Below are 21,726 nucleotides of genomic sequence, written 5' to 3'. Positions count from 1 at the left end.
CACTTGTTCTCCCGCAGCTATGCAACACCCTTGGGTGCAAGGAGCTTTAGCCTTCACAGGAAAGCTTCGTAAGGAAATAATGGACCTCAAGCAGCAAGTCAATAAGCTCGAGGAGGAGAACCGTATCTTGAGGGGAATCATCACCAAGAATATTACACCATCACCAAAGAAGGAGACATAATCACATGGGTATGGGCACTCCCCTTGGCAACTGCCAAGCTTGGGGAATGTGCCCCGGTATCATATCACAATCACAACTCCTATCTTTACCTTTTTCTTAGTTCGATCCTATTAGTAGTATCTTGATCTAGTAGAATAAAGTTTATGGCATGATCTAGTTTTGAGTTTTGCTTTTTGATCTCTCTTTGTAATCGAGTCCGTGAGCTATATATAATAAAGATTAGTGTTGAGTCAAGGGCTTGATTATTTTGCCATGATCTTGGGTGAATAAAAGAAAAGAGAAAAAGGATAAAAAGAAGCAAAAGTTCATATTGATCTTATTGAGAGTAATGACTTCACATAGAAGGAGTATGATGATTAAAAGTTGTTGGGAGTTGGCAGACATAGCTTTGGTCATCGTTGCAATTAATAGAAAGTAATAAGGAAAGAGAGGTTTCACATATAGATATATTATCATTGACATCTTTTATGATTGGGAGCACTCATTAAAATATGACATGCTAAAGAGTTGATGTTGGACAAGGAAGACAACATAATGAATTATGTTTTCTTATATCTGAGATAAAGTATGTTGTCATGGATCCTCTAACATGTTGAGCTTGCCTTTCCCCCTCATGCTAGCCAAATTCTCAGCACCAAGTAGAGATACTACTTGTGCTTCCAAATACCCTTAAACCAGTTTTGCCATGAGAGTCCACCATATCTACCTACGGATTGAGTAAGATCCTTCAAGTAAGTTGTCATCGGTGCAAAGCAATAAAAATTGCTCTAAATATGTATGATTGATTGGTGTGGGAGAAATAAGCTTTATACGATCTTGTGATGTGGAAGTAATAAAAGCGACGGACTGCATAATAAAGGTTCATATCACAAGGGGCAATATAAAGTGACGTTCTTTTGCATTGAGATTTTGTGCATCCAACCATAAAAGCGCATGGCAACCTCTGCTTCCCTCTGCGAAGGGCCTATCTTTTATTATTAACTTCTACCTCATGCAAGTGTCACGGTGATCTTCACCTTTCTTTTTTCCTTTTATCCTTTGGCAAGCCCAGCATGTTGGAAAGAACCTGATATATATATATATAATTGGATATAGGGGAGCATGAGTTATTATTGTTGACATTACCCTTGAGGTAAAAGGTTGTGGGGCGAAACTATAAGCCCCTATCTTTCTCTGTGTCCGATTAAAACTCCGTAACCACAAGTATTGCGTGAGTGTTAGCAATTATGAAGGACTAGATGATAGTTGAGTATGTGGACTTGCTTTTAAGCTCTAACATAGACTCTTTCCGATGTTATGATAAATTGCAATTGCTTCAATGACTGAGATTATAGTTTGTTGGTTCTCAATAAGGTTTCTGATTCATACTTTTGCATTGTGAATAGATCATCACTTGAACATAAGTAATCATATGACAATATCTATATATGTTGCTGTTATGAGAATAATCATGATACCTTCATGTCCGTATTTTATTTTTATCGACACCTCTACCTCTAAACATGAGGACATATTTATTGTTATCGGCTTTTCGCTTGAGGACAAGCGAGGTCTAAGCTTGGGGGAGTTGATACGTCCATTTTGCATCATGCTTTTATATCGATATTTATTGCATTATGGGCTGTTACTTCACATTATGTCACAATACTTATGGCTATTCTCTCTTATTTTATAAGGTTTACATAAGGAGGGAGAATGCCGGCAACTGGAATTCTGGGCTGGAAAAGGAGCAAATATTAGAGGCCTATTCTGCACAACTCCAAAAGTCCTGAAACTCCACGGAATATCTTATATTAAATAATAAAAAATCCTCGCCAAAGATGAAGGCCAGGGGGCCCACACCCTGTCCACGAGGGTGGGGGGCCCCCTAGGGCGCGCCCCCTACCTCATGGGCCCCCTGGTGGCTCTCCGATGACCATCTTCTGCTATATGAAGTCTTTCGTCAAGAAACAAACCAGAAGCAACCTTTCGAGATGAAACTCCGCCGCCACGAGACGGAACCTTGGCGGAACCAATCTAGGGCTCCGGCAGAGCTGTTCTGCCGGGGACACTTCCCTCCGGGAGGGGGAAATCATCGCCATCATCATCACCAACGCTCCTCTCATCGGGAGAGGGCAATCTCCATCAACATCTTCACCAGCACCATCTCATCTCAAAACCCTAGTTCATCTCTTGTATCCAATTCTTGTCTCCAATTCCGGGATTGGTGCTAGTAGGTTGCTAGTAGTGTTGATTACTCCTTGTAGTTGATGCTAGTTGGTTTATTTGGTGGAAGATCATATGTTCAGATCCTTTATGCATATTATTACCTCTCTGATTATGAACATGAATATGCTTTGTGAGTAGTTACGTTTGTTCCTGAGGACACGGGAGAAGTCTTGCTATCAGTAGTCATGTGAATTTGGTATTCGTTCAATATTTTGATGAGATGTATGTTGTCTAGCCTCTAGTGGTGTTATGTGAACGTCGACTACATAACACTTCACCATTATTTGGGCCTAGAGGAAGGCATTGGGAAGTAATAAGTAGATGATGGGTTGCTAGAGTGACAGAAGCTTAAACCCTAGTTTATGCATTGCTTCGTAAGGGGCTGATTTGGATCCATATGTTTCATGCTATGGTTAGGTTTACCTTAATACTTTTGTTGTAGTTGCGGATGCTTGCAATAGAGGTTAATCATAAGTGGGATTCTTGTTCAAGTAAGAACAGCACCCAAGCACCGGTCCACCCACATATCAAATTATCAAAGTACCGAACGCGAATCATATGAACATGATGAAAACTAGCTTGACGATATTCCCATGTGTCCTCGGGAGAGCTTTTCCTTGTATAAGAGTTTGTCTAGGCTTATCCTTTGCTACAAAAAGGATTGGGCCACCTTGCTGCACTTTATTTACTTTTGTCACTTGTTGCTCGTTACAATTTATCTTATCACAAAACTATCTGTTACCACTTATTTCAGTACTTGCAGAGAATACCTTGCTGAAAACTGCTTGTCATTTCCTTCTGCTCCTCGTTGGGTTCGACACTCTTACTTATCGAAAGGACTACGATAGATCCCCTATACTTGTGGGTCATCACCCCCTGCCCGAGATCCGCCGGTTTTGACACCGACATTGGTGCTTTCATTACGAGTTCCACTGTGCCTCGACGAAAGGTTCGATGGCCCCTTCGATCGTCTATAGTGACGCTGTCCAAGGAGAAACCTTCCTCCCCGGACAGATTTTCGTATTCGGCTGCTTCGTACTGCGGGCCAACTCGCTTGGCCATCTGGAGCAGATTGATAGCTACGCCCCTGGCCACCAGGTCAGATTTGGAAGCTTGAACTACGTTGCAGATATCCGTGGAGACTTGATCTTCAATGGATTTGAGACCGCGGCGATCGCTCCCCCTCACTCCGATGAACATGACTTAAATCTGTCATTGGACCAGATTCAGGAGATGGTTCCTGTAACTGCTACGGCCTTAGACCCGGAGCAGATTGCACCATCCGAAGCCACAGAGTCTGCGGCGTTGGAGCCGCACACAGACTCAACACCAGGGAATATCTGTGTCAACAGAAATCCGGACTCGTTCTCGGCTATAAATTCTGAACCACGTACGCCTGCAGACACCAAGTTGGATCGGTCATCGATCTTCGAGTTCAGCGCCGCAGACGTCTTCCAACACTTGCCCTTGGGCGATGTGCTAAATTAATTAAAAAACATGTCCTTGGCAGGGGACTCATAGCCAAACTATGTCCGGTTCGAACTACAGGCTGATGATGGGGAATTTTTCTTCCCACCCGCCACCCACTTCATAGCCACTGTCGAGGACTTAACCGATGTGCTTGATTATGGCTCCGAAGACATCGACGGTATGGACGACAATGCCGACAAGGAGCAAGGCCAAGACCCGCCATTCACTGGACGTTGGACGGCCACCTCTTTGTACGATGTGTACATGGTTGACACACCTAAAAAAGCTAGTGACGATGACAAAGAAGATCCAGTTGTGAATAAACCTTCTGAGACACAGTCCAAGTGCCAGCGCCCTAAACGCCGCTCTAAGCCACGTCGCTCAAAAGATGGCAACGCTGGCACTGGAGAAAATAGTACTCCAGACGATGTCGAAAACAATGAAGACCCTGTTGGAGCAGCATCCGAAAAGGAGGAACAAGACAACGAGCAAGTTAAGCCTAATAAACAGGCCATGCCCAGTGATCCGACTGACGATAGTTATCGTCCACTCTCCAAGGATGAGGAGAGCCTAGGCAGCAAGGATTTCATCATGCCTGAGGCACCCCTCGAGCAGGAGCGCTTCAAGCGCCAGCTAATAGCCACTGCAAGAAGCCTGAAGAAAAAGCAGCAGCAGCTTCAAGCCGATCAAAACCTACTCATTGATAGATGGACTGATGTCCTGGCAGCCGAAGAATATGGCCTCAAGCGCCCAGTCAAGAGTTACCCGAAGCGCAGACTGCTACCTCAGTTCGATGAGGAGGCACCGGAGCCCATACCTCCCTCGCGCAATGCGGAATGACCACCACGTGGTCGGGATAGTGCGGCGGACCAACCACCCCACGGTAGGGATAAAACGGCAACTCAGATTGAACAATAGCCCGCCCCACTGCCTCGTAAAAACAGGGACAAAACAGCTCGGGACCATACATACGACCTTCGGCAGGACCTGGAGAGTAGAGCAGGACACACCAGATCAATCTACGGATCGCGAGGACGCTTCCCGACTCGGGATGACGGCTACCTATACGGACGCGACAAACCTAGTCACACCCGAGCCGATAACCGCAGACGGTCTCCATCAGAGGTGTGCCGCGATGCGGCCCAATATAGAGGCGCCGCACACCCTCTCTGCTTCACAGATGAAGTACTGGATCACGAATTCCCCGAGGGGTTCAAGCCCTAAATATTGAATCATATGAAGGAACAACCGATCCCACAGAATGGATCGAAGATTTTATTCTTCACATACATATGGCCTGAGGAGACAACCTCCACGCCATCAAATACCTCCCACTAAAATTAAAAGGGCCAGCTAGACACTAGCAAAATAGCCTGCCTGAAAATTCCATCAGCAGCTGGGAGGACTTGGAAGAAGCTTTTCTTGACAACTTCCAAGGTACTTATGTCCGGCCACCAGATGCCGATGACTTAAGTCATGTAGTCCAACAACCTGGAGAATCAGCCAGAAAATTCTGGACTAGGTTCCTAACCAAAAAGAACCAGATCATTGACTGTCCGGATGCCGAAGCCCTAGCAGCCTTCAAACACAGCATCCGTGACGAATGGCTTGCCCGCCACCTCGGCCAAGAAAAGCTGAAATCCATGGCAACCCTCATAGCACTCATGACCCGCTTTTGCGCGGGTGAGGACAGCTGGCAGGCTCGTAGCAAAAACACAACCAGCGAGGCAGGCCCCTCCGAGGCCAAGAACAGCACCGGCAAGCTCCGGCCCAATAGACACAAATGCCGAAGCAATGGCGATAACACCGATGACATCACTGTTAACGCCAGATTCAGCGGCTCCAAGTCCGGCCAATGGAAGAAGCTATACAAAAGGAACAATGAGGGACCATCCATCTTGGACCGCATACTCGATCGTCCGTGCCAGATACATGGCACCCCAGACAAACAAGCCAATCATACCAATAGAGATTGTTGGGTTTTCAAATAGGCTGGCAAGTTAAATGCCGAGAACAAAGATAAGGGATCGCAAAGTGAGGACGAGGACGAAGAGCCCCGGCAGCCGAACACTGGGGGGCAGAAGAAATTTCCCCCTCAAGTCAAAACGCTGAACATGATATACGCTACACACATCCCCAAAATGGAGCGCAAGCGAGCACTGAGGGACATCTACGCAGTAAGCCAGTCGCCCCAAAATTCAATCCGTGGTCGTCATTCCCGATCACCTTCGATCGTCGAGATCACCCAACTAGTATCCGCCATGGCGGTTCGGCCGCACTGGTCCTCGACCTAATCATCGACGGATTTCGCCTAACACGAGTCCTAATGGACGGTGGTAGCAGCCTCAACCTGCTCTATCAGGATACCGTGCGGAAGATGGGCATTAATCCCTCATGAATCAAACCCACAAAGACTACTTTTAAAGGAGTCATACCAGGCGTAGAGGCCTGTTGTATGGGCTCAATCACGCTGGAGGTGGTCTTTGGTTCTCCGGACAACTTCTGAAGCGAAGGGTTAATCTTCCATATCGTCCCCTTCCGCAGCGGCTACCACGCACTACTCGGACGAACCGCGTTTGCTAGATTCAACGCAGTGCCACACTATGCTTATCTCAAGCTCAAGATGCCCGGTCCACGCGGCGTCATAACAATCAATGGCAACACTGAACGCTCCCTCCGAACAGAGGAGCACACAGCCGCCACTACAAAAAAAATACACTTCCGTGATGATACATGTTTGTCACAGTAGGTCTCATTTTTTTCATGCATGTACATCCATGACAATTTTATGATAGAATCAAGATAGTCATACCTGTGCTTTCGTAGAAGTGTTCCATGACATTACCAAAATTATCATCACGGAAGTGTCCACTTCCATGACGATAAATCACGCATCACAGAAGTGCTTTCGTCAAGGGTGACCGACACGTGGCATCCACCGTAACGGAACGTCGTTAAGCTATCGGGTCCGGTTTTGGATCCAATAACCCGCTAACAGCCCCGACCAATGGGGATTTTCCACGTGTAAAATCATCATTGGCTGGAGGAAACACGTGTTGGCTCACCATTGGGACAGATGTCATCCACTCATTGGATAGAAGGCGCCTATGATACGTCGACACGTGGCACGGCCCAACAGAGGCCCATTCCTATGAAAAGGCCGGCCCGTTTGACTTGGTCAAAAGGTGGCGGGCCGGCCCATGGAAAGCCTGTTAACGGCCTGTTCGCATATAGCCCATTTACAGCCCGCTAACCCAGGGCCCGTTACGACCTATCCGAATTAGGCCCAGTAGCGTCATCTGGGCCATCCAATATGATTCCAGCCCATTTTAAGTTCCGGCCCATGACGTCTTTCGGCCCAGATGAGGCCCTTTGTAACTCTTGGCCCATTAATGGCCTGTGGTGAAACTGGCCCATAATGAACAGTGTATCACTTTATACCCATTAACGGCCCATTAATCCATTGGGCCGTTTGCAGCCCATGTTATCTTTCGGCCTTCTCAGGGCCCATTTATTCTTGGGCTCATTTCCAGCATTCGGTTACTTACGGCCCGTTACTGCCATTTTCTGCTTGTGGTCCAAATTCAGCCCGTGGTTATAGTCGGCCCGTTTGTGGCCCGTTAATACGTTGGGCCGTTTTCATAGCGTCATCAAATACGGCCTATTAACGACGGCCCGTTATGGTCGGCCCATGAACGGACGACTCTAACTCTAGCCTGTTTACGGCCATAATGCGGTTTGTTTTTGGCCCTTGTTTGGCCAATCGATCATACGGCCAGTCTAAGTCCCATTGATGATATGGCCCGTAGAAGGCCCATTGTTTCTACGGCCCGTAAAAGGCCCATTGTTTCTACGGACCGTAGAAGGCCCATTGTTTCTATGGCCCGTAGGAAGCCCAGTGTCATACAGTAAATATGTAGCCCATGGCCTGTTAAAGGCGGGAAACTACAATAGGTTTAGACCTGCTAATGGCCCAAGATGATTATAGGCCCATGTTTTGGCCCATATGAGTAACAAGCCGGCCTGAAGACTGACAACACTGAGATCCACTGAACCTTCCGGCCTAAATTACAGCATACCGACCAAAGAATAAACCTAGATTATACAACAAAGAAATTACGACATATTAGGAATCAAAGTTCGCTACCCGGTGATAATAAAGCACAACATGACCGCGGATTACATACACTGGGCATCAAAGGTCACCACCAGTGCATATAAACGCGCAGACAAAACAATATACAAAACTGAGAGCACTTCAGAAGGCACTAGACCTGGCAAGCTCGGGCCCCGCAAGCAGCCGAACAAGCTGATGAGACCTCAGTTGTGTCAACGATAGATGCTTCATCCCTAGCTGTATGGCACCATAGTGCGCAAGGCAGTCCCCTGACATCTTCATTACATCTTTGACTTCAAGTCAGAGCTGAGCTGAAGCAAGCCTTTCTGCTTTAAGTTGAGACTAAAGAAGTCGAAGTGATTGAGGCAACGACTGCATAGAGGTTGTCTCACACCTGCTGGTGAGTAGCTTCAACTCACTGTCTTCATCAAGACAGGACCTTGGGGTCATCTCGCTGTCCTCAAGATGGTTTGGCTCACTATCTTTCCTAAAGTTCTGCCTGGCATAAGAGATACGACTCTGAAAGAGAAACAAGGAGACACGTAACAGGTTTCACAATTATATAAGCAAATAAATGGATATGTTCTGCATAAGGAACATGTTTTTACAACTACAATTTAAAAGTAGTAGTTGTTGCAAACATCCAATCAGATGTAAACAACAGTGGAGGAAATGATGCATATCCAAATCTATACTAGAACAAAGTTTGAAGGCTTGAGAAGGATGAACTTACATTACATGTTAACACGGGTTGGACAAAGCCCTTCTCCATGTTGATGGAAAGATAATTCAATAAATTCCCCAAAGAAAATTCTATATAAGCATTGCCATTATTCTACATTTTGCAAAGAGTAAATATAGATCAAATAATATTGGAAGAAATAGAGGATAATGAAGCTCAGGTGCAGACTGATGATACATAATCAAATAGCAATTAATTAAGTACAGCGTTACAAGGCAAAAGGTACTGACAAGAGGAATGCAGACATCAACGTGTGCAGTGGCATTGGCTTTATTCAACATTTTGGTAAGAGTAAATGTAGATATGATAATTTGGAGAAAGTGGAGGGCCGGGCAGATAAGATGCAGAGTAATGCTAGACAATCAACTATCTCGCAATGCATGTATAGTAATACCACCACTGTCCGTTATTAGTTGTCACTCAAATGGATGTATCTAGCACTGTTAAGTTCTAAATACATCCAATTGATCAACAATTAATTCGATACAGAGGGAGTACATGACAACAGGTACTTACATGAGCAATCCAAAACTTCATAATCATTGTGTTAATTCTACATTTATCTAAGAGTAAATATAGATCTTATAATTTCAAGCAAAGGAAGGATAAAGAAGCAAACATTTACAGTGATGCTACATAATCAAACAGCAATGAGTGTAAGTATGCTGACAAAGGGCAAGAGGTACTGACAAGAGCAATGCAGAGCCCAGTATTGTCGTGAGATCCTACGATCCTTTGAGCAAGGAGATTCATCCGAAATTAGTTTTCATACAAGAGAGAAGGTAAGGCACATGCAGAAATTTAGGAGTTCAAATTTTGAATTGATATCATAGACAGTACCTGACGCTGGGATGTGTGGCACCCCGATCCGCATGGAGCAGGGGGCCTTCGCATGTCAGCCAGGATAACACCTGACGCACGACAGGTCCATAATACAGCATTCAAGGTACAAGAATATTCATCAAATACATGTACATGAGATTACATCATTGATGAATACAATTATCTGGCATAGCCCTAAGACTATTAAATGACAGTGGAAGTCTGATTTAAATGGCGGTGGAAGTCTTAGTTTGACAGCATAACAACTCTGGCTGGGCTCCACAACTCACAGGACTGGCAAGGTTACGGCCTAGCACGACGGATCAAGCGAACAACTCGGGTATGACCTACAAAACTGGCATGACACGCCAGGTCAGTACATTGAATGTACTTGCAAGACAACCAAATACATAGCATACAAACAAGCAGAAGAAAAAGCGAGAACCGAGCGCAAGCAATAGCCTATCTCATATCAATTACTAAACATGGCATGATAAAAATCAACTAAGCATGAACAAAAATCATAGCATCTACTAACATGGCATATCAGATCATGCTTCTAACATGGCAAAGGCAAAACATAGCATATCATCTCAATCATGGCATAATTTAACGTATCAATCCAAGCATGGCATGGCATCATGAAATTATGCTGAAAATAAACTACCAATTATATCCAATGCAGACATAGCATGTTAACTTTATGCAATCATCTTCTGTTCTGCCTTGGTATTTAAATGCAACATATTACTTATACAATGCGACCAAACTTATGCACCGAGTCCCTCCGACTCTCTTACCAACGGGTGGCCTTGCAACCAAACGGTGATCTTTCCGGCGATCACAACCATGACCAACACTTGATCTCCAACACTCACCGAGACCTCGTCTCGTGATCATATCAAACCATCGCCATGACTTCTCACGACTATCTCATAGTCCAAGCCACCATATTTTTGTTATCACATATTTATTTACCAACTTAATTATTTCAGGTTTATCCTCCATTTCGACCAAGACCTGATAGTGGGACCTACTACGAATTGTTGCTATCGATAGACTTTATATACACTTTGCAGAGGTAGCACACTGTACCCACACCATGGAACCCATGGCCTCATCATCCCAGTCGGGTGGACCAAAGGCATTCCGACGAAACCGACCTACTGCCATGACACTCTCCCGGCCACTCCGACCCACTCCCAACTGGGCTAGTCCTGGGTGGCCCCGTGTCTACCAAAGACACACCGACCACCGTCGTAGCCAAAACGTCCCTCACAGGGACCGTGACCAAAAATTCTAACAACAGACACACAAGGTTATGTCTGCCTACCTGATCAGGGTAAGCACGCCCATAACCTTCCCTAGTGGGAGGCACCGACGAGAGGCACGACAATAGCTCGCATTAAGGCCTTCCCACGAAGGCAAATGTGGCTGCACTGAAAAGGTTCGATTTGGCGGCACTATGACTCGATCCCATCGATGACGGAGGGTTTTTTTATTAATACGTCATTTTAATAACTTCTCCATCATCATGAGCATATTTAACATGAATGCAACAATTGTTGGGGAATGTAGTAATTTCAAAAAAAAATCCTACACACACGCAAAATCATGGTGATGCATAGCAACGAGAGGGGAGAGTGTTGTCTACGTACCCTCGTAGACCGAAGCGGAAGCGTTGACGCAACGTAGAGGAAGTAGTCGTACGTCTTCCCGATCCGACCGATCCAAGCACCGTTACTCCGGCACCTCCGAGTTCTTGGCACACGTTCAGCTCGATGACGATCCCCGGGCTCCGATCCAGCAAAGCGTCGGGGAGGAGTTCCGTCAGCATGACGATGTGGTGACGATATTGATGTTCTACTGTCGCAGGGCTTCGCCTAAGCACCGCTACAATATGACCGAGGTGGAATATGGTGGAGGGGCACCGCACACGGCTAAGGAACGATCACGAAGATCAACTTGTGTGTCTAGAGGTGCCCCCCTGCCCCCGTATATAAAGGAGCAAGGGGGGGAGGCCGGCCGGCCCTTGGGGAGCGCCAGGGAGGAGGAATCCTCCTCCTAGTAGGTGTAGGACTCCCTCTTTCCTACTCCTACTAGGAGGGGGAAAGGAAGGGGGAGAGGGAGAAGGAAAGGGGGGCGCCGCCCCCCCTCTCCTAGTCCAATTTGGACCAGAGGGGGAGGGGGCGCGCGGCCCACCTTGGCCGCCCCTCTCTCTCTCCACTAAGGCCCATAAGGCCCATTACTACTCCCGGGGGGTTCCGGTAACCCTCCGGCACTCCGGTATTCTCCGAAATCACCCGGAACATTTCCGGTGTCTGAATATAGCCGTCCAATATATCGATCTTTATGTCTCGACCATTTCGAGACTCCTCGTCATGTCCGTGATCACATCCGGGACCCTGTACAAACTTCGGTACATCAAAATACATAAACTCATAATGAAACTGTCATCGTAACGTTAAGCGTGCGGACCCTACGGTTCGAGAACAATGTAGACATGACCGAGACACATCTCCGGTCAATAACCAATAGCGGAACCTGGATGCTCATATTGGCTCCTACATATTCTACGAAGATCTTTATCGGTTAGACCGCATAACAACATACGTTGTTCCCTTTGTCATCGGTATGTTACTTGCCCGAGATTCGATCGTCGGTATCTCAATACCTAGTTCAATCTCGTTACCGGCAAGTCTCTTTACTTGTTCCGTAATACATCATCTCACAACTAACTTATTAGTTGCAATGCTTGCAAGGCTTATGTGATGTGCATTACCGAGAGGGCCCAGAGATACCTCTCCGACAATCGGAGTGACAAATCCTAATCTCGAAATACGCCAATCCAACATGTACCTTTGGAGACACCTGTAGAGCACCTTTATAATCACCTGGTTACGTTGTGACATTGGTAGCACACAAAGTGTTCCTTCGGCAAACGGGAGTTGCATAATCTCATAGTCATAGGAACATATATAAGTCATGAAGAAAGCAATAGCAACATACTAAACGATCGGGTGCTAAGCTAATGGAATGGGTCATGTCAATCAGATCATTCACCTAATGATGTGATCCCGTTAATCAAATAACAACTCTTTGTCCATGGTTAGGAAACATAACCATCTTTGATTAACGAGCTAGTCAAGTAGAGGCATACTAGTGATACTCTGTTTGTCTATGTATTCACACATGTATTATGTTTCCGGTTAATACAATTCTAGCATGAATAATAAACATTTATCATGATATAAGGAAATAAATAATAACTTTATTATTGCCTCTAGGGCATATTTCCTACAGTCTCCCACTTGCACTAGAGTCAATAATCTAGATTACACAGTAATGATTCTAACACCCATGGAGCCTTGGTGCTGATCATGTTTTGCTCGTGGAAGAGGCTTAGTCAACAGGTCTGCTACATTCAGATCCGTATGTATCTTACAAATCTCTATGTCTCCCACCTGGACTAGATCCCGGATGGAATTGAAGCGTCTCTTGATGTGCTTGGTTCTCTTGTGAAATCTGGATTCCTTTGCCAAGGCAATTGCACCAGTATTGTCACAAAAGATTTTCATTGGACCCGATGCACTAGGTATGACACCTAGATCGGATATGAACTCCTTCATCCAGACTCCTTCGTTTGCTGCTTCCGAAGCAGCTATGTACTCCGCTTCACATGTAGATCCCGCCACGACGCTTTGTTTAGAACTGCACCAACTGACAGCTCCACCATTTAATGTAAACACATATCCGTTTTGCGATTTAGAATCATTCGGATCAGTGTCAAAGCTTGCATCAACGTAACCGTTTACGATGAGCTCTTTGTCACCTCCATATACGAGAAACATATCCTTAGTCCTTTTTCAGGTATTTCAGGATGTTCTTGACCGCTGTCCAGTGATCCACTCCTGGATTACTTTGGTACCTCCCTGCTAGACTTATAGCAAGACACACATCAGGTCTGGTACACAGCATTGCATACATGATAGAGCCTATGGCCGGAGCATAGGGAACATCTTTCATTTTCTCTCTATCTTCTGCAGTGGTCGGGCATTGAGTCTTACTCAATTTCACACCTTGTAACACAGGCAAGAACCCTTTCTTAGCCTGATCCATTTTGAACTTCTTCTAAACTTTGTCAAGGTAAGTGCTTTGTGAAAGTCCAATTAAGCGTTTTGATCTGTCTCTATAGATCTTAATGCCCAATATGTAAGCAGCTTCACCGAGGTCTTTCATTGAAAAACTCTTATTCAAGTATCCCTTTATGCTATCCAGAAATTCTATATCATTTCCGATTAGTAATATGTCATCCACATATAATATCAGAAATGCTACAGAGCTCCCACTCACTTTCTTGTAAATACAGGCTTCTCCAAAAGTCTGTACAAACCCAAATGCTTTGATCACACTATCAAAGCGTTTATTCCAACTCCGAGAGGCTTGCACCAGTCCATAAATGGATCGCTGGAGCTTGCACACTTTGTTAGCTCCTTTTGGATCGATAAAACCTTCTGGTTGCATCATATACAACTCTTCTTCCAGAAATCCATTCAGGAACGCAGTTTTGACATCCATCTGCCAAATTTCATAATCATAAAATGCGGCAATTGCTAACATGATTCGGACAGACTTAAGCATCGCTACGGGTGAGAAGGTCTCATTGTAGTCAATCCCTTGAACTTGTCGAAAACCTTTTGCGACAAGTCGAGCTTTGTAGACAGTAACATTACCGTCAGCATCAGTCTTCTTCTTGAAGATCCATTTATTCTCAATTGCTTGCCGATCATCGGGCAAGTCAACCAAAGTCCACACTTTGTTCTCATACATGGATCCCATCTCAGATTTCATGGCTTCAAGCCATTTTGCGGAATCTGGGCTCACCATCGCTTCTTCATAGTTCGTAGGTTCATCATGATCTAGTAGCATGACCTCCAGAATAGGATTACCGTACCACTCTGGTGCGGATCTTACTCTGTTTGATCTACGAGGTTCAGTAGTAACTTGTTCTGAAGTTTCATGATCATTATCATTAGCTTCCTCACTAATTGGTGTAGGTGTCACAGAAACCGGTTTCTGTGATGTACTACTTTCCAATAAGGGAGCAGGTACAGTTACCTCATCAAGTTCTACTTTCCTCCCACTCACTTCTTTCGAGAGAAACTCCTTCTCTAGAAAGGATCCATTCTTGGCGACAAATGTCTTGCCTTCGGATCTGTGATAGAAGGTGTACCCAACAGTCTCCTTTGGGTATCCTATGAAGACACATTTCTCCGATTTGGGTTCGAGCTTATCAGGTTGAAGTTTTTTCACATAAGCATTGCAGCCCCAAATTTTCAGAAATGACAACTTTGGTTTCTTGCCAAACCACAGTTCATAAGGCGTTGTCTCAACGGATTTTGATGGTGCCCTATTTAACGTGAATGCAGCCATCTCTAAAGCATAACCCCAAAACGATAGCGGTAAATCTGTAAGAGACATCATAGATCGCACCATATCAAGTAAAGTACGATTACAACGTTCGGACACACCATTACGTTGTGGTGTTCCAGGTGGCGTGAGTTGCGAAACTATTCCGCATTGTTTCAAATGTAGACCAAACTCGTAACTCAAATATTCTCCTCCACGATCAGATCGTAGAAACTTTATTTTCTTGTTACGATGATTTTTGACTTCACTCTGAAATTCTTTGAACTTTTCAAATGTTTCAGACTTATTCTTCATTAAGTAGATATATCCATATCCGCTCAAATCATCTGTGAAGGTGAGAAAATAACGATATCTGCCACGAGCCTCAATATTCATCGGACCACATACATCTGTATGTATGATTTCCAACAAATCTGTTGCTCTCTCCATAGTACCGGAGAACGGCGTTTTAGTCATCTTGCCCATGAGGCACGGTTCGCAAGTACCAAGTGATTCATAATCAAGTGGTTCCAAAAGTCCATCAATATGGAGTTTCTTCATGCGTTTTACACCGATATGACCTAAACGGCAGTTCCACAAATAAGTTGCACTATCATTATCAACTCTGCATCTTTTGGCTTCAACATTATGAATATGTGTATCACTACTATCGAGATTCATTAAAAATAGACCACTCTTCAAGGGTGCATGACCATAAAAGATATTACTCATATAAATAGAACAACCATTATTCTCTGATTTAAATGAATAACCGTCTCGCATCAAACAAGATCCAGATATAATGTCCATGCTCAACCCTGGCACAAAATAACAATTATTTAGGTCTAATACTAATCCCGATGGTAGATGTAGAGGTAGCGTGCCGACCGCGATCACATCGACTTTGGAACCATTTCCCACGCGCATCGTCACCTCATCCTTCGCCAGTGTTCGCTTAATCCGTAGTCCCTGTTTCGAGTTGCAAATATTAGCAACAGAACCAGTATCAAATACCCAGGTGCTACTGCGAGCTCTAGTAAGGTACATATCAATAACATGTATATCACATATACCTTTGTTCACCTTGCCATCCTTCTTATCCGCCAAATACTTGGGGCAGTTCCGCTTCCAGTGTCCAATCTGCTTGCAGTAGAAGCACTCAGTTTCAGGCTTAGGTCCAGACTTGGGTTTCTTCTCTTGAGCAGCAACTTGCTTGTTGTTCTTCTTGAAGTTCCCTTTCTTCTTCCCTTTGCCCCTTTTCTTGAAACCAATGGTCTTATTGACCATCAACACTTGATGCTCCTTCTTGATTTCTACCTCCGCAGCTTTTAGCATTGTGAAGAGCTCGGGAATTGTCTTATCCATCCCTTGCATGTTATAGTTCATCACGAAGCTCTTGTAGCTAGGTGGAAGTGATTGGAGAATTCTGTCAATGATGCAATCATCCGGAAGATTAACTCCCAATTGAATCAAGTGATTATTATACCCGGACATTTTGAGTATATGCTCACTGACAGAACTGTTGTCCTCCATCTTGCAGCTATAGAACTTATTGGAGACTTCATATCTCTCAATTCGGGCATTTGCTTGAAATATTAACTCCAACTCCTGGAACATCTCATATGCTCCATGACGTTCAAAACGTCGTTGAAGACCCGATTCTAAGCCGTAAAGCATGGCACATTGAACTATCGAGTAGTCATCAGCTTTGCTCTGCCAGACGTTCTTAACGTCGTCAGTTGCATTAGCAGCAGGCCTGGCACCCAGCGGTGCTTCCAGGACGTAACTCTTCTGTGCAGCAATGAGGATAATCCTCAAGTTACGGACCCAGTCCGTGTAATTGCTACCATCATCTTTCAACTTTGCTTTCTCAAGGAATGCATTAAAATTCAACGGAACAACAGCACGGGCCATCTATCTACAATCAAACATAAACAAGCAAGATACTATCAGGTACTAAGTTCATGATAAATTTAAGTTTAATTAATCATATTACTTAAGAACTCCCACTTAGATAGACATCCCTCTAATCATCTAAGTGATCACGTGATCCAAATCAACTAAACCATAACCGATCATCACGTGAAATGGAGTACTTTTCAATGGTGAACATCACTATGTTGATCATATCTACTATATGATTCACGCTCGACCTTTCGGTCTTAGTGTTCCGAGGCCATATCTGCATATGCTAGGCTCGTCAAGTTTAACCTGAGTATTCTGCGTGTGCAAAACTGGCTTGCACCCGTTGTAGATGGACGTAGAGCTTATCACACCCGATCATCACGTGGTGTCTGGGCACGACGAACTTTGGCAACGGTGCATACTCAGGGAGAACACTTTTATCTTGAAATTTAGTGAGAGATCATCTTATAATGCTACCATCAATCAAAGCAAGATAAGATGCATAAAAGATAAACATCACATGCAATCAATATAAGTGATATGATATTGCCATCATCATCTTGTGCTTGTGATCTCCATCTCCAAAGCATCGTCATGATCACCATCGTCACCGGCGCAACACCTTGATCTCCATCGTAGCATCATTGTCGTCTCGCCAATCTTATGCTTCTACGACTATCGCTACCGCTTAGTGATAAAGTAAAGCATTACAGGGCGATTGCATTGCATACAATAAAGCGACAACCATATGGCTACTGCCAGTTGCCGATAACTCGGTTACAAAACATGATCATCTCATACAATAAAATTTAGCATCATGCCTTGACCATATCACATCACAACATGCCCTGCAAAAACAAGTTAGACGTCCTCTACTTTGTTTGTTGCAAATTTTATGTGGCTGCTACGGGCTTAAGCAAGAACCAATCTTACCTACGCATCAAAACCACAACGATAGTTTGTCAAGTTGGTGCTGTTTTAACCTTCGCAAGGACCGGGCGTAGCCACACTCGGTTCAACTAAAGTTGGAGAAACTGACACCCGCCAGCCACCTGTGTGCAAAGCACGGCGGTAGAACCAGTCTCGCGTAAGCGTACGCGTAATGTCAGTCCGGGCCGCTTCATCCAACAATACCGCCGAACCAAAGTATGACATGCTGGTAAGCAGTATGACTTATATCGCCCACAACTCACTTGTGTTCTACTCGTGCATATAACATCAACACATAAAACCTAGGCTCGGATGCCACTGTTGGGGAACGTAGTAATTTCAAAATATTTTCCTACGCACACGCAAAATCATGGTGATGCATAGCAACGAGAGGGGAGAGTGTTGTCTACGTACCCTCGTAGACCGAAGCAGAAGCGTTGACGCAACATAGAGGAAGTAGTCGTACGTCTTCCCAATCAGACCGATACAAGCACCGTTACTCCGGCACCTCCGAGTTCTTGGCACACGTTCAGCTCGATGACGATCCCTGGGCTCCGATCCAGCAAAGCGTCAGGGAGGAGTTCCGTCAGCACGACGGCGTGGTGACGATCTTGATGTTCTACTGTCACAGGGCTTCGCCTAAGCACCGCTACAATATGACCGAGGTGGAATATGGTGGAGGGGGGCACCGCACACGGCTAAGGAACAATCACGAAGATCAACTTGTGTGTCTAGAGGTGCCCCCCTGCCCCCGTATATAAAGGAGCAAGGGGGGAGGCCGGCCGGCCCTTGGGGCGCGCCAGGGAGGAGGAATCCTCCTCCTAGTAGGAGTAGGACTCCCTCTTTCCTACTCCTACTAGGAGGGGGAAAGTAAGGGGGAGAGGGAGAAGGAAAGGGGGGCGCCGCCCCCCCCTCTCCTAGTCCAATTCGGACCAGAGGGGGAGGGGGTGCGCGGCCCAACCTGGCCGCCCCTCTCTCTCTCCACTAAGGCCCATTACTACTCCCGGGGGGTTCCGGTAACCCTCCGGCACTTCGGTATTCTCCGAAATCACCCGGAACATTTCCGGTGTCCGAATATAGCCGTCCAATATATCGATCTTTATGTCTCGACCATTTCGAGACTCCTCGTCATGTCCGTGATCACATCCGGGACCCCGAAAAACTTCGGTACATCAAAATACATAAACTCATAATGAAACTGTCATCGTAACGTTAAGCGTGCGGACCCTACGGTTCGAGAACAATGTGGACATGACCGAGACACATCTCCGGTCAATAACCAATAGCGGAACCTGGATGCTCATATTGTCTCCTACATATTCTACGAAGATCTTTATCGGTCAGACTGCATAACAACATACGTTGTTCCCTTTGTCATCGGTATGTTACTTGCCCGAGATTCGATCGTCGGTATCTCAATACCTAGTTCAATCTCGTTACCGGCAAGTCTCTTTACTCGTTCCGTAATACATCATCTCACAACTAACTTATTAGTTGCAATGCTTGCAAGGCTTATGTGGTGTGCATTACCGAGAGGGCCCAGAGATACCACTCCGGCAATCGGAGTGACAAATCCTAATCTCGAAATACGCCAACCCAACATGTACCTTTGGAGACACCTGTAGAGCACCTTTATAATCACCCAGTTACGTTGTGACGTTTGGTAGCACACAAAGTGTTCCTTCGGCAAACGGGAGTTGCATAATCTCATAGTCATAGGAACATATATAAGTCATGAAGAAAGCAATAGCAACATACTAAACGATCGGGTGCTAAGCTAATGGAATGGGTCATGTCAATCAGATCATTCACCTAATGATGTGATCCCGTTAATCAAATAACAACTCTTTGTCCATGGTTAGGAAACATAACCATCTTTGATTAACGAGCTAGTCAAGTAGAGGCATACTAGTGATACTCTGTTTGTCTATGTATTCACACATGTATTATGTTTCCGGTTAATACAATTCTAGCATGAATAATAAACATTTATCATGATATAAGGAAATAAATAATAACTTTATTATTGCCTCTAGGGCATATTTCCTTCAACAATGAGCATGCAGCATACAAATGCATGGCAAAATATCGAACTTCTCAAGTGCACAACTCTAACATAAAGAACATGACAATAGCATATCAACGGTGCATTTAAAATCCTCACAACATTTTATAACGATGACATGCAAATAAAATAGAGTAGTGACATGACATTATTAATAATAATAACATTCTAATTAGCATGACAAGGATATCATGAAAACACAAGCATGCAAGATAGGCATAAAGAAATAACTGCCGACAAAAACGATATGAAACAACTGCAACTACACACACACACAAGGTGCAAGCAAAGTCAACATGCAAGTTCGGGGCTCATGATAAAAGGTTGGCTTGCCTGGGGGTGGACAAATACTCCGGGAAGAAGTGCGAAATGATCGCAAAAAGATTTGCCGGAAACAGTTCCTTTTCGAAGGGGGCTGTTTACGGGCAAGGGCAAAATGGTCATTTTTACTGGGTGAAAATATTATGAAAATGACATCAACAGAACGGGCTCGACGAAACGAAGACGTGGGCTTTGGAATCACCTCATTTGGAGTTGCGAGTAAAAAGTTATGATTGTTTTTCTGCACAGGGAAACGCATTTTGAGCCGAAGTGCAACGTGATTACGCTTTCAGAACTGAGAAAACGTATTTTTACCTAGACGCACCAATGGATGCGTTTCCTCTAAGGGAAAACGTACTCTACGGAGTACGCTTCCACTTATACACGCTGGCAGTGGCGGGACCGGGGCGAGGTCAACGCCGAGACGCTGCCAGGTGGGACCGGGGAAGGCGCGGGGCCCGCTTGGCCTTCTTCTTCCTCCCGCTCGGGGGCGCGACTGGCCAAGGGAGACGCCTGCCCCGACGGCGCTCGCCGGCGCGTCCGGCCACGGCAGAAGGCGCACGACCCACCGATCTGCTCAGGGGACGGAGGCGCATCGGATGGCGGCGAGATCTGCCGCCGATGGGCGCTGGACTAGCCGCGGTTGAGCTCGCAGCAGAGAGGAGCTTCGGCCACTGGTGGGCATGGGGTTCAGGTGGGGGAAACGGAGGGGCGGCGGGCTAGGGAGGGTCGCAGGGGTGTGGCGCATCCATCCAGGATGCACACGAGTTGCGGGGGAAGGGCCACGGGCAGGAATGGCCGAGGGGATCGGCGGCGGCTATGGCGACGATGGTGGTCAGAGAGCGACTCCGGGGACGAGAGGAGAGGTTGGGGAGGCGTAGAAGAGGGCGGGGGAGCTGCTGATGAGCTCGGACGAGGCGCGGACGGGCTATTTATAGCCGGGGCAGGGGCACCCGAGCCGGGCACCGCCGAGCACGTCCGGCCGCGGCTCTGCCGTGCTCAGCAATCATGGGGAGGCACGGGAAGGCGATGAGGAGGGTGCGGACGAGCGCTACGTCGAAGGGGAGCTGTTGGGCATTAATGGCGAGGTCAGAGATGGCCGGAGCAGCGATGCCGACGACAACAGTGGCTAGACGACCGTTTTGGCTGGTTACACTCATCGTCACCACTGGCATGGCACGCTCTGGGTTTTTACTAAGGTAAGTTCATGTCTACCGCGTAGTCCTTCCAGCGTGGAGTACTACCATGGTAAAGAGATGGGCAGAGACAAACTCAGCTGAGTAAATCAAGCTCCACAAGTTTGTTGTTGCAAACTTGGCCACACTCCAGAGGTTAAACCAGAGAGGGTAAAAGGTAAAATTGATGTCTGGGAGGCTTAGGGTAGAAAGGACTACGGTCCTGGGAGCTTTGAGGTAAAATTGACAACTATTTACCATAGTTGTTGTACAACCACGAAATCTGACCTAGAAACTGAATCATGATGAAGCACTCACTAGGAGTGATGGATTGAGCTATAACTTGTCAAAGCCTGATGATTTGAACATACCATGATGCTG

At 45.7% G+C, this 21,726-nt stretch overlaps 1 pseudogene; it reads left to right on the top strand.

Annotated features, from left to right (window-relative positions):
* The first annotated feature begins 4,372 nt into the window (after positions 1 to 4,372).
* LOC147991827 (uncharacterized) lies at positions 4,373 to 20,807 on the top strand (annotated as a pseudogene).
* The last annotated feature ends 919 nt before the right edge of the window (positions 20,808 to 21,726 follow it).

The sequence above is a fragment of the Triticum urartu genome, chromosome 1A, assembly GCF_056163025.1.
Source record: "Triticum urartu cultivar PI428250 chromosome 1A, HENAU_Tu73, whole genome shotgun sequence".
NCBI classification, from domain to species: Eukaryota; Viridiplantae; Streptophyta; class Magnoliopsida; order Poales; family Poaceae; genus Triticum; species Triticum urartu.
Note: the sequence above shows the minus strand (reverse complement) of the source record. Positions and strands in the feature narration are given on the sequence as shown.